The sequence below is a fragment of the Felis catus genome, chromosome B3 (genome assembly GCF_018350175.1).
Source record: "Felis catus isolate Fca126 chromosome B3, F.catus_Fca126_mat1.0, whole genome shotgun sequence".
NCBI lineage: Eukaryota > Metazoa > Chordata > Mammalia > Carnivora > Felidae > Felis > Felis catus.
The window spans coordinates 118852627-118866447 of NC_058373.1; positions in this window are offsets into that span (position 1 = coordinate 118852627).

The following is a 13821-nucleotide window of genomic DNA, read 5'->3' on the forward strand; positions in this document are numbered from 1 at the left end:
GGAGACAGTGGGGGAGAAGCCACGGCAGCCTGGAGCCTTTGGAAAACTGAAGATTTAGGCGACTCCTTTAAGGGCGGAGATATTTACTAAAGGCTTGTTACTTTCAAGGCTCTGGACTCAGGCTTAATGTTTCTTTTGACCAGGATGCAGAGCTAAGGTAGGCTTTAAGGAAGGAAATGGGGGCTCGAATGTATCTGGGTCACACTCACATGCTTCTCTTTAGCTGCACCAGCAGCATCCTATGCACAAACAACACGTATTCTACTGGTACAGCTGTACAGGATGTAAAATTATTGAAAACCTGGGACCCCGGGGACCCCCTGGACTTCCTCACAGGCACTATCGACAGCTGCTCTGGCGGGAGCCCACGCTGAAGCAGTGATTAGACATTGGGAGTATCTCCCCTGGAGCCTCAGAGATGTGGTTGTTGAAAACTTGGGGCACACCTTTACAAGGAACCTCATCGGGTTCAGTCCATTCTTCCGTCCAATGAGGACTGTTTTCAGGTTGGGTTTTCTCAGAAACCAATCGGACATGATTTGAGTACAAGTTATTTATTTGGGAAGCATCCTAGGGAGCACCAGTGGAGCTGGAGGAATTGTGGGCCCAGCTGCTGTTCCCCACCAGCAAGGTGGCCCAGGAGGTCAGCGACGGCAGCACCCAGGGCCCTAAACGTCCTCCAGAGCCTCACGGCTGCCGCTTCACTTCTGCCTTCCAAATCTCACGCGATCTTTCTCTTGTGGCCAAGCCCAATGTGTACAATACCAGGGAGGGAATTCTGGAAAATGTAGCTCCAGCAACATGGTAAAAACCCTCCACAATTCTCCCAATGAATGTGCAGAGAATACGATTCTCAGTCTACAGAGTCCGACTCGCAGAACAGCATTTTCTTTGTTTTCCACATCAATTGAGTTTCTGCCTCTGAGCCCCATTCTGACAGATGGGCAGAATATTTACTTCAGTCATTCCTGGTGTTTCCCCTTTGGGATCTGGTGAAGATTTCACAATCCTACTCAGTTCCCAGTAGGAGGTACCCTTCTGTCATTGGGTCATTTGTGACACAGACATTGCATCTTTCCCAAGAGCACCTTCAGGTCCAGTGACACTTTGTTTCCATGCCCCACTTGGGACATGGGATTTGTTTGCAAGGCTGAGGGCCCCAATGCTTTTCTTTTCTGGAGTTTTATCACATCTCTGGGGCCTTGCCAGGAAGCCAAGAGTGCAGAAGATCTGTTCCCTCAACTTTCTTAAAGACATTCCACTGTAAAACTCTTGAAGCTTTTTCTGTTTTCTTTCTTCTACTTCTTTTTTTTTTAAGTTTATTTATTTATTTTGAGAGAGAGAGAGAGAGAGAGAGAGACAGCACACACAAGCAGAGGAGGGGCAGAGACAAAGGAAGAGAGAGAGAATCCCAAGCAGGCTTCATTCATGCTGCCAGTGCAGAACCCAATGTGGGGCTCAAACCCACAAACCATGAGATCATGACCTGAGCCGAAGTCAAGAGCTGGATGCTCAACCAACTGAGCCACCCAGGTGCCCTAAGGTTCTTTTTTTTTTTTTAATGTTTATTTATATTTTTTGAGAGAGAGAGAGAGAGAGAGAGAGAGCGAGCATGTGCAATGGGGAGGGGCAGAGAGAGAGGGAGAGAGAGAATCCCAAGGAGGCTCCCTGTTCAGTGCAAAACCCGATGCGGGGCTTGATCCCATGACCCTGGGATCATGACCTGAGCCAAAACCAAGAGTCAGTTGCTCAACCAATTGAGCCACCCAGGTGCCCCTAAAATTCTTGATAATTTGCTCAGGATACTATAACTTCTAACACACAAAAATGCTTACATCTTTGTTTACATGTTCATCTACCCACTTTTGCTGTGTATCCGTCATTTAGCTGTTTCTCAGGATGATGTTAAGTACTCTGCTGCGTAGCAATCCTTTTCCACTTGAAGTCTGAAAATAGTGGCTTCGTTGAATGTTCTAAGAATAATTTCATACTGTTGCCAAGGATTTGGTTGCACATTGTGTTTTAGATGAGTTGCACTTGACACTCTTTTGATGTTACTTTCACTCCTGATTTTATTATACATACCCCTTCTCCTTGCCCTTCCCTAGGTATGTCCTCCACCCCCCCCCCCCACACACACTCCAACACATCTATTCAGTGGCATTGCACTGTCAGAAGATATTCTCGTAATGCTGGTTTAGTGATTTTGCGTTCAGGCTGATGAAATGCTGAAATCAACTAAAGGAGGTACGCTTATCAGTGATATCAGAAAAAATGGGGGATGGTTGTAGTTGGGAATTGATTACTGATGAAAAACTCAAGGTTGCTGCTCGCGTGATACATGTGCTGTTCACGTGGGCACTGGTGAGCATCTATGGGCTCTGATTATGTTTCCCTTGTGAATAATTATGCTCACCTCTCTAAAGAGAAAGACCCTATGCGATGACTTAAAGGCAATCTTCAACTATGTTTACTTCTATATAATCTCTACATCTTTACATCTTTGGGGAAACCATCTCTTGCTATGATTAATACCCAAGCAGAGTACTCATGGCAGCACCACTGAGTCTGGTTCCGAGGATAATGCGTGCCGATGTGTGGCCCAGCAGCTGCTACACCCATTAGCTCTTACCCACTATTTCCTCAGTGGCCAGCAAGCTAGGAGGAATAGCTGGGGTCAGGTAGTAGGAAGTCATCTCTGGAGTATCAGAAGGTCCGTGAGAGGAGCCTCATAGGAGTGGGGGAGCAGGTGGGGGAGAAATGAGAGCTATTTAAAAGAAGTGTTTGAGGCCCTCTGATGTTGGACTCTCAAAAATTGAATGCTGGGGCGCCTGGGTGGCGCAGTCGGTTAAGCATCCGACTTCAGCCAGGTCACGATCTCGCGGTCTGTGAGTTCGAGCGCCACGTCAGGCTCTGGGCTGACGGCTCGGAGCCTGGAGCCTGTTTCCGATTCTGTGTCTCCCTCTCTCTCTGCCCCTCCCCCGTTCATGCTCTGTCTCTCTCTGTCCCAAAAATAAATAAATGTTGAAAAAAAAATTAAAAAAAAAATTGAATGCGGAAACAGAAAAAGGAAAAAGAATATGCAAACAATAGCACGTAAGCTTATTCATACAGCACAGGGCTTTTCTCTGAAGGTCTCTCTTCTAAGCAATAATTCAGCTGAGCTCCTGTTTTAAGATTCTTGTGAAATGACAAGATCACAGTGAGGGTGTTATTACTGCAATAATGTATGCTTCATTTTTCCATTACTGAAGGAGAAAACTCTCTGGGGAGTGAAATTGAACACTCAATTTAACAGTAGCACTGCATACTAATTCATGTTGAAATGTAAAAGCAATCCAGCTAAAAAAAAAAACAAAAAACAAAAACCGTCCAGATAAAATGAAATGGGCCATGTTAATGGTAGAGTCTTTCAATTATATGGGTCTCATGTTATAAAGATCACAAATTCTTTCCTAAATGTTAATTAAGGTTCTCAAAATCTCTGGTAGTAAATATGAAGGTGGTCACTTCCTGGATGAGAAAATGAAGACAAGAGTCTCTGTGACTTGGCCCAGAGATAAAGAAGAAGTTTCAGGGAGGATACAGATATTGGATTCCTGGTTTCAGCGCCTATCCTCAATTGCTTACCTAAGGCTTCAGACTCTGACCACAGAGCTTGGAGGTTTGCCTGAGAGACTTCAGACAACTTGAATTTGGAAGAGAGCATCTAGACTTTTTATTAAATCATAAACACATATTACATCTTTTATATATGTCAAAGACTGTGCTAGCCCCTGGCATTTGAAAATTGAAGAAGATGCAATTCCTAGGTTCAAGAAGCTCAAGTCTAGTAGTAAGAAAGACAGGTACATAATTGTTAAATGGGACAACAATATACTTATACAGGATAGAGAGACAATAAATGCACATTTCTGGTAACAGCAAAGCAAGTGTCAAAAAATAGTACCATCATTTCGCTCAGTGATTGCAATCACCATTTACCATGTCATTGAAATGCTCTCACCATGATCAGCAGTGAGTTTCCTGTGGTTAAATGATCTGTAAGGGAAGAAAATTAATTTTCCATCTATTCTCCTGGTTCTTAGCTGAGATGTCTATAATGAGGAGATTAACAAGAGAAAAACAAACAAGTATATTATCACGTATACCTCATGTACACAAGGGAGATACTCAGGAAAAATGAGTAACTCCCCAAGGTAGTTTAGAATTCAGGATTAAATACCATCCTAATAAGGAAAGGAGAGGAGTGTTATAGGCCTCTAAGGAAGATGAGTGGGTCTTTAGAAGAACAGAGATATGATGGTTTGTGACAAAGTTTGTCTGGGTGTGATGTCAACTTCTAGTCTCCTCTCCTATGGTAAGCATCAATCTTCCCTCCCTGGTTGATGAAACTCCAGGGGAGGGGATCTATGACAAGTGAATTCCTTTCATAGGATCTGTCTTTAGGCATGTAGGGGAGTTCAGAAAAAGTCCCTCTCTGCATTTGCTGTTTTTCAAGTGCCTACAGCTCAGAATAACCAATAAACCAAAGGTGCATGTTTTGGGGTGACATGAACTGAACTCCCATGGTCATATTTGGGGGGTAGCATATTCTGCTCCCCTTCAGATCTGAAAGTTACAGCTCAAGTCTCATGTACTTGGCCTTTCTGCAGCTTTAGACACTGTTGACCTTGTCTTTGTTTCAGAAGCCCTCTCTTCCCTTGACCTTCATGGCATTTTGTTATTTTGGTTTTCCTTCCACCTCTCTGCTTCTTTTCAGACTCTTGCAGTCCTCTTCAGGGCTCTGTCATGGGCTTTCTTCTTATTTTTCTATTACTCTTTCTGAACAATCTTATCTCATTCCAGGAATCCTGACTCCCCACTCTATCTCTAGTTCAGTTGTCTGTCTTGAATTCCATATAGACCCATGTATCTCTACCTGTTGGCTATCTCCACTTCAATCTTTCATCAAGTCCTGTTGATTCTAACTCCTAAACACCCCATAGTCTGTGTTTTTCTCTCCACTTCCACCACCATAACCTTTATTTAGGTGATCATTATCTTTTGCTTAGTCTCCTTGCCTTTAGTCCCCCTGCCCCCCCCCTTTTGCTCTCTCTCTTTCAAAAATTAACAAACATTTATTTATTTTTTTTAAAATTTTTTTTTCAATGTTTATTTATTTTTGGGACAGAGAGAGACAGAGCATGAACGGGAGAGGGGCAGAGAGAGAGGGAGACACAGAATCGGAAGCAGGCTCCAGGCTCTGAGCCATCAGCCCAGAGCCTGATGCGGGGCTCGAACCCACGGATCGCGAGATTGTGACCTGGCTGAAGTCGGATGCTTAACGACTGCACCACCCAGGCGCCCCACAAACATTTAAATAAAATAAAATACAAATACAATCAGGTCCAGATTTTTAAAACAAAATAACAAATTTTTAATAGTTCCTCCATTGTTCTTAGGATTAAACAGAAGTACTTTAACACTGCTAACAAGGCTCCGTGTAATCTGATGGTCCCTTCCTGCTTCTCTTACCTTATCCTTTTCCGCACTCAACTCCTTGAGTTTTCCCCTCAAACTCCTTGCCTGAGCCATACTAAACTTCCTTAAGTTCCCTGAACCTGCTTTGTTTTTTCTTACCCCCAGACTTGAATATGCCATATTCCCATAGTTTGGATTGATTCCCATCTACACCCCATTCTGCTCCCCTTAGCCCACTCCTGGCCTAATTTGGCCTAAGATCTTTCCAATCTCAGTTTAGATAGCTTTCTAGACACCCCCAAGTCAGGGATTAGTTTTCCTCCCGTGTGCCGCCACAACATCCTGCACTTTCCTATTGTAGCCGTGGCAATGCAGTATTGGAGGGGCCCGATTACTTGTCCTGGGTTATGCTTCGTGAAGGGAGAGTCTGTGCCGGTCTTTTTCACCATTGCATACCACGGCACCTGCATGTAATGGGCAAGAAATAATTATTTGCTCAGTGGATGAATGAATGAAACATTTATTGCCAATCTCACTCCGTTTGGTACTTACCATATACTGCATACATTGCTATTTCCTCGGCCTTCCCACCAATTTCCCTGGGTCAGGGACCTGCACTTAGCATTTGATACGCCACTTAGCGCCTAGGTGGTGTTAAGCACACAGTAGGCATCCATTCACTTGTTTACTAATTTAATGAGTATATAGAGTGTGTTTACAAAGCTAAAGGTAGCCATGAAGTTTGGGAAGAGGGAGGTTAGTGAGAAGGAAGCTGGGAAATGAATCTGATTTAAACCTAACTGCTTCCATTTTTTATACCATATAGGAGTTGTCGATATGGCCTTAATCACAGAGAAAACCTTATATGTTACCAGCTTAGAAAGGAAATTTGTTATATTTACAGTTGCCAAGGGAGCAAGGCATCAAGGTTTAAAAATAGATTTTTTTTAAAAGTCCCTAACTTGGAGGAGAAAAAAGAAGGGAGCAGGAGAAAAATAATAACACTAAGTAATCTGAGGGGCCATCGTCCAGAGCCAGGAAGGAGTTGCCTCATATATTGTGCAATATATGTGGTTTGGCAGAAATGAGGTGAAAGAGTCCTCTTCCCTCCCGTTAAAGGATAGTTATTTTTAAAAAGTAAAATCATGACTCATACAAATATGAAATTAACACGTGTCCAAGATTTTATTTAACGCATTAATTAATGAGGGAACCGGTAAGATATGATTACTGATTCAAAAGATAATCCAAAGAGCGGACACATATATAGACAATCAGCAATGCTGAAGTTAATTTGCTTCATAGATGCAACAATGGCTTCTTGGATGAGGGGGAAAGAGATCAAGTGTATTCTGGAACACTTTGCATTTGCATTTCTATGGGCAAGAATCTTCGGCACAGTTCTCAGGGTTTTTTTTGTTTTTTTGTTTGTTTTTTTTTTTGCAACTCACAGAGTTGTAAAATAGCCCAAAGACAATGAAAAGTTAAGATGATCTGTTAGACTGGTCACCTAGTAATCTTTTTCACCCAGTTCAAAGTCTTTCACAATTTTTCCTGACCCCCAACTTGTGCTCCAACATAAGGCTTCACTGTGTGAAGGCTTAGTGTTTTTCTAAAAAGGTTAAGAAAAATACAGGGTTTTTGAAGATCAACCACACAAAAGTAAGGTCTCCAATCTCCTCAGATAAAACCAGTAAGCGGAATTAAAATCTCAGTTCTATTTAGGTGCTTGTGTGCTTCAAAAACCAACCTGATCTTTTTCTTTGAAATGTAACTCTCACGTCCTCCTTAAAACAATATGCCTGGTATTTAAGGTTGTTGTTTTGTTTTTGTTTTTTGTTAGTTTTCATGGAATCTTTTATAAATATGCAAAGTTTGTAGAATGATATAGCAAACATCCAGATACTCACTACTCTGTCTAAGAAATGCAATTGTATTTGTTCCCTCCTCCCTGATGTTATTTCTGTCTCTCTAGGAGTAACCATTCTCAGTATGGATTGGGAGTTTATCATCCCTTTGGGTGTGTTTATGCAGCCTGAATGCTGTTGTATGCTTTTACAACACAAGCTGTATTCATAAGCAACATACAGTACTGTTTTGTGCATGTTTTTAAACTTTATACAAATGGAATCCTACTGTTGTTTCCTTCTGTCGCGTGCTTTTTCTGCCCATCATTATGTCTTTAAGATTTTAGATCTGGCATTGCTTTTGTTAAAAATGGTGGCTTAGAAACGAGTGCTTGGTTGGTAACATGAATAGGAACCTGGTATAATTTTAATCTATTATTCATTATTATAGAGTTCTTTTTTTTTTTTCAAGTCTATTTATTTTTGAGAGTGAGAGAGACAGAGCATGAGCAGGGGAGGGGGAGAGAGAGAGAGGGAGACACAGAATCCCAAGCAAGCTCCAGGCTCTGAGCTGTTAGCACAGAGCCTGACGCGGGGCTTGAAGTCACCAGCTGTGAGATCATGACCTGAGCTGAAGTAGGACACCCAATTGACTGAGCCACCCAGGAGCCCCCATTATTCATTATTATAAAAGTCCTGGTCATAATTACCATAGAAACAGTACGTGAAAAGAAGAACGGAGGTGAACAATGGATGGCAATATTTTAAAGAATTTGGAAAAAATTGTTACAGAAAGGGTAACTTTACTCACCACTATTTAAATAAATGGTAGCTTAATTTACCACTATTTTAAAAACTAACCAAGTTATTTGATTTGAAGTACGTCATATAACTTTTCTATCTCTTTTTCTTCCTCTTTTATGATGAGGGAGTTGTGTTAGATCGGGCTCCTTAAATGTAGTTTTATTTGGTTGGTTGGCTGCTAGGTCTTTTTGCCTATGCCTCTTTTGATGCACACAAAAATCTCAAGTCCTTTTCTAAAATTATTTGGAATTTAAAAATAAACTGGGGCGCCTGGGTGACTCAGTTGCTTAAGCGTCCAGTTTTGGCTCAGGTCATGATCTCACGGTTCCTGGGTTTGAGCCTCGCGTCTGGCTCTGTGCTGACAGCTCAGAGCCTGGAGCCTGTTTTGGATTCTGTGTCTCCCTCTCTCTCGGCCCCTCCCTTCCTCGCGCTCTGTCTCTCTCTGTCTCTCAAAAATGAATATACGTTAAAAAAAATAAAACAAAAAGATCAAAATCAAAATCAATAGACTTCCAGTTATGGCCAAGTGAGAAGACTGGCCAATCCACTCCCCCAAAAAGCAACTATAAAGCTGGACAAAATGAGCCTAAACAACCATTTTGTGCCCTGGAAATTGACCAAAGGCGTACAACAATCTGAGAAGCAGTTACGCTTGAAAAACTGTTGAACTTTGGGGTAAGAGCAGCAGGAATCTGAAGTGTTCTGTGGCCTGGGTTTACTCCTCTTCGCCACCACCACACCAGCTCAATACTGTAGGTTCTGCCAGGATGGGGCAGGCCCTGAGGACTGGCAGCTTTTCCGAGGTAGTTGAAGGGAGACGCTTTATCCGGAGCAGTGTGCAATACTCACGCCCAGGGGCCCTGCTGGTCGACATGAATCTCATGCAGGTAAGCAGGGGGAGGCTAACAGCTTGGTTCTGCTCGCCTGAGGCTGCAGCTATAATAGGGCAAGTATTCCTGGCTGAGGTTGCATACATGTGTAGTGGAGACCAAGGAGGGCACAAGCTATTCACACACGTCTGGCTGAGCCTGGGATTCCACATATGCACACAGGGGACTCAAAAAGGCCCTGTAGAAGATAAACCCTGGGGCATACATGCAAACAGCCTGAATTTTCAATGTGTTCCCCTAAACATACACAGATGTATCACAGGAAAAGAAAGACTTACTGGTTTAAAGTGAGCACATTTCTTTTTTTCTTTTTTCTTTTTCTTTCTTTTTGAAAAAGAGACAGAGAGAGATAAAGTATGAGTGGGGGAGGGCAGAGAGAGAGGGAGACACAGGATCCGAAGCAGGCTCCAGGTTCTGAGCAGTCAGCATAAAGCCCTATGCGGGGCTCGAACCCACAAAGCGCAAGATCACGACCTGAGCCCAAATCTGGCACTCAACTGACTGAGCCACCCAGGCGCCCTGACCTTTCTGTTTAACCATTAAGCAACCACTGTCCAACCATTCAGCTGTGAGACACAGGATTGAGACCTCCAGGAAACCAGGCTTAAAAAAAAAAGACAAGAATATTTAACATACAAACAAAGGAAAAGAACATCAACAATAACAACAATAATGAGCAAAGACATCAGTGGTCGCAGATTGCAGGGTAGACTGGTTTCACAAATTTAGCCCAGGCCAAACAAATGCAAGCGAACAAGAAGGAAGGAAGGGAAGAAGGGAGGGAAAAAAGAGAGGAAGGTAAGAAGAAAAGGAGGGAAGGAGAGAGCAATAAAACAGCCGAAACAAACTTTAAGGAAGAAAATTTCAGGATCTCTATATTTTACAATATATTATCTAAAACGTACCTGGTTGCTTCAGTCGGTGGAGTGTGCGACTCTTGGTCTTGGGGTTGCGAGTTCAAGCCCCATGTTGGGTGTAGAGGTTACTTAAAAACAAAATCTTTAACAAATAAAAATAAAAATAAAACGTGAAGTCTTCAACAGAAAATTACATGACCTGTAGATAAACAGGATTAATGTAAGCCATACTCAGGGGGGAAAAAAAGCAGTCAATAGAAATGGTCTTTGGATATCCCCAGAGGTTGAACTTAGCAAAGACTTTAAAGCAGCTAGTATAAATATATATACAAAGAACTAAAGAAAACCATGTCTAAAGAATTAAAGGAAAAGATGAGAACAATGTATCAACAAATAGAGATTCTCAGTAAGGATACAGAAAAATTTTTAATTTTTTTTTTTAACGTTTATTTATTTTTGGGACATAGAGAGACAGAGCATGAACGGGGGAAGGGCAGAGAGAGAGGGAGACACAGAATCGGAAACAGGCTCCAGGCTCTGAGCCATCAGCCCAGAGCCTGACGCGGGGCTCGAACTCATGGACTGCGAGATCGTGACCTGGCTGAAGTCGGACGCTTAACCGACTGCGCCACCCAGGCACCCCCAGAAAAATTTTTAAATAAAAAGAAATGGCAATTTTGGAACTGAAGAGTACAATAACTGAAAAATTCACTAGGGGGCTCAACAGCAGATTTAAAGTGGCAGGAATGAACTGGAAGATAGATCAATAGAAATGATCCAGTCTGAACACAGAGTGAAAAAAGATGGAAGAAAAATGAACTTCAGAGACCTGTGAGATATTAGCATACTAACATACCTGTAATAATAGTTCCAGAAAGAGAGGGGAGAGAGAGTGGGGCAGAAAAAAATATCTGAAAAAATTATGGCTGACAACTTCTTAAATTTGATGAAAAAGGAAAGGAAATATTATGAAAAATTTTATGCTAGCAGCTTCTTTCCAACCTATGGTGACAGGTGAATTGCAGCATAAAGCAAGATGGTTCTTTCTTGGAATAAAAGCCTTTATACTCATTAGCTGAATCCAGTTTAAGAAAAATTCAAACAGGGGTGCCTGGGTGGCTCAGCTGGTTAAGTGTCTAACTTCGGCTTGTTTCATGATATCGTGGTTTGTGGGTCGAGCCCCGTGTCAGGCTCTGTGCTGACAGCTCAGAGCCTGGAGCCTGCTTTGGATTCTGTTTCCCTCTCTCTGTCCCTCCCCTGCTTGTGCGTGCACTCTCTCTCAAAAATAAATAAATAAACATTAAAGAATTTTTAAAAATGCAAACAAAATTATTTTCTTCTTTAACAAAGAAGATATTAGGGCATACACAGCATGGAACATAATTGAATATACTGACTTTTAATCTTAATGTGATTATTTTTGTGTTGATAATGTTTTCTTTAAAAGATGATTTCGGGACTCCTGGCTGGCTCAGTCAGTGGGGCATGCAACTCTTGATCTCGGAGTTGTGGGTTCAGGCTCCATGTTGGGCATAGAAATTACTTTAAAAAAGATGATTTAGATCATTTTTTAAAATAGAAATCTCTTTTTTTAATTTTTTTTTTAACATTTATTTATTTTTGAGACAGAGAGAGACAGAGCATGAACGGGAGAGGGTCTGAGAGAGAGGGAGACACAGAATCTGAAACAGGCTCCAGGCTCTGAACTGTCAGCACAGAGCCCGATGTGGGGCTCGAACCCACGGACCGCGAGATCATGACCTGAGCCGAAGTCGGCCGCCCAACCGACTGAGCCACCCAGGCGCCCCTAGATCATTTATTTAAAAAAAAATTTTTTTAACGTTTATTTTTGAGAGACAGAGACAGAGAGACAGAGCACAAGCAGGGGACGGGCAGAGAGAGACACAGAATCTGAAGCAGGCTCCAGGCTCTGAGCTGTCAGCACAGAGCCCAATGGGGGCTCAAACCCAGTGACTGTGGAGATCATGACCTGAACCAAAGTCGGATGCTTAACTGACTGAGCCACCGAGGCACCCCTAGATCATTTCTATATCGAGTACACATACTCTACATCTAATATGGTATTTTGTAGCATATATTTTGAAATATACTATAGTATACTTTATCATATCTAGAGCCATTCAATATCCATCTGTCCTTCACTGGTGATGTTAATTTTGATTACTTGGTCAAGTTATTGTTGATTTTTGTACTTTAGGACCAAGGAAATACCTTGTTCCTTAACACAATGTCTCTGTTATTTTGTAATTTATAATAAGGAATAGATATTTGGTCTTCTTCCATTTCTGGTACAGAGTTCCTAAAACCCTTGGAACTTCCCAAGTGATGAGAGTGATCTAGGTGTCTTCTGTTATGTTAATGAGGCAAACTTTAGGGGTGCCTGGTTGGCTCAGTTGGTGGAGTGTGCAACTCTTAATCTCAGGCTTGTGAGTTCTAGCCCCAAGTTGCATGAATAAATTACTAAGAATACATATATACATACATAAACTTTTGAAAAAATGATGTAACTTTTAGAAAGCCCTAGGTAACCTAAAGATGGGTGCTGGTACCCAGGGCAACCAACCAAATGATTAGAGGGTTTGAACTTTGAGTCTTCCCTCCATCCTACCAACAGGGAGGGAAAAGGGGCTGGAGATCGAGTTTAATCAGCAGTGGCCAGTGGTTTAATCAATCATGCCTTTGTAATGAAGCCTCCATAGAAACCCCAAAGGATGGGGGTTTGGGGAGCTTCTGGGTTGGTCAACATGTGGAGATGAAGGGAGAGTGTGGAGCTTGGAGAAGGCATGGAAGCTCCACATCCTTTCCCCATACTTTGCCCTATGTACCTCTTCCATATGGCTGTTCTTGAGTTATATCATTTTATAATAAACTGGTAATCTAGTAAGTAAAGTGTGTTTCTGAGTTCTGTGAGCTACTCTAGCAAATTAATCAAACCCAAGGAGGGGGTTGTTAGAACCTCTAATCTATAGACATTTGGTCAGGAGCACAGGTGACAACCTCGACTTTCAATTGGTATCTGAAGTATGTGTGTGTGTGTGTGTGGGGGGGGGTAGCAGTCTTGTAGGATTGAGCCCTTAACCTGTAGGATCTGATGCTGTCTCCAGGTAGATAGCATCAAAATTGAGTTGAATTGTAGGACAACCAGCTGGTGTTGGAGCATTGCTTTGTGGTGTGTGGGAACACCCCCCCCCACCCCTCATTGGCCTGGGTGTAGAATCTTAGTCCTCTTAGATTTGGCATCCATTGATAATTCTTGTCTGATTCAATCTTTACTATGAAAACTATAAAATGCCAATTTTCCAACTCTAAGACTCTCTTTTACCTTTATTAGTTGGTCTCAACATCCTATTGTAAGCAAAACTTCTCCATTCTCTGTTTATTATTGGTACAGATACATGAATTTCTATTTCTTCAGTGTTTATAAGTCATTACTGTACTTAATTATTTTGGGGCTCAAGTTGTCCTAGATTTGGCCAGTAGGATCCCCTTCAAGCTGGCTTCTGTGTCCCTGTGACATGCCTCATCATTTTTTTTCTTTTTTTTTTAAGTTTGAGAGAGAGAAAGAGAGGCACAGCAGGGAAGGGGCAGAGAAAGAGTGAGAGAGAGAATCCCAAGCAGGCTCTGTGCTATCAGCCTGGAGCCTGACTTGGGGCTCAATCCCACGAACCGTGAGATCATGACCTGAACCGAAATCAAGAGGCTGATGCTGAACCAAGTGAGCCACTCAGGCTCCCTGCCTCATCATTTTTCATCACTTCCTTCATTTCAACCAAAAAGATGTTCTAGGCTCACCTGCCCCAGCCCTGGAATCAGCCATTTCTCTAAGGGGTGCTAATTCTCTTTAAGTGGGCATATTAGTTTTATCTATTGCTACCTAACCAACTACCCCAAAACTTAGCTTATAACACCAATTGTTATTTCACACAGTTTCTGAGGTCA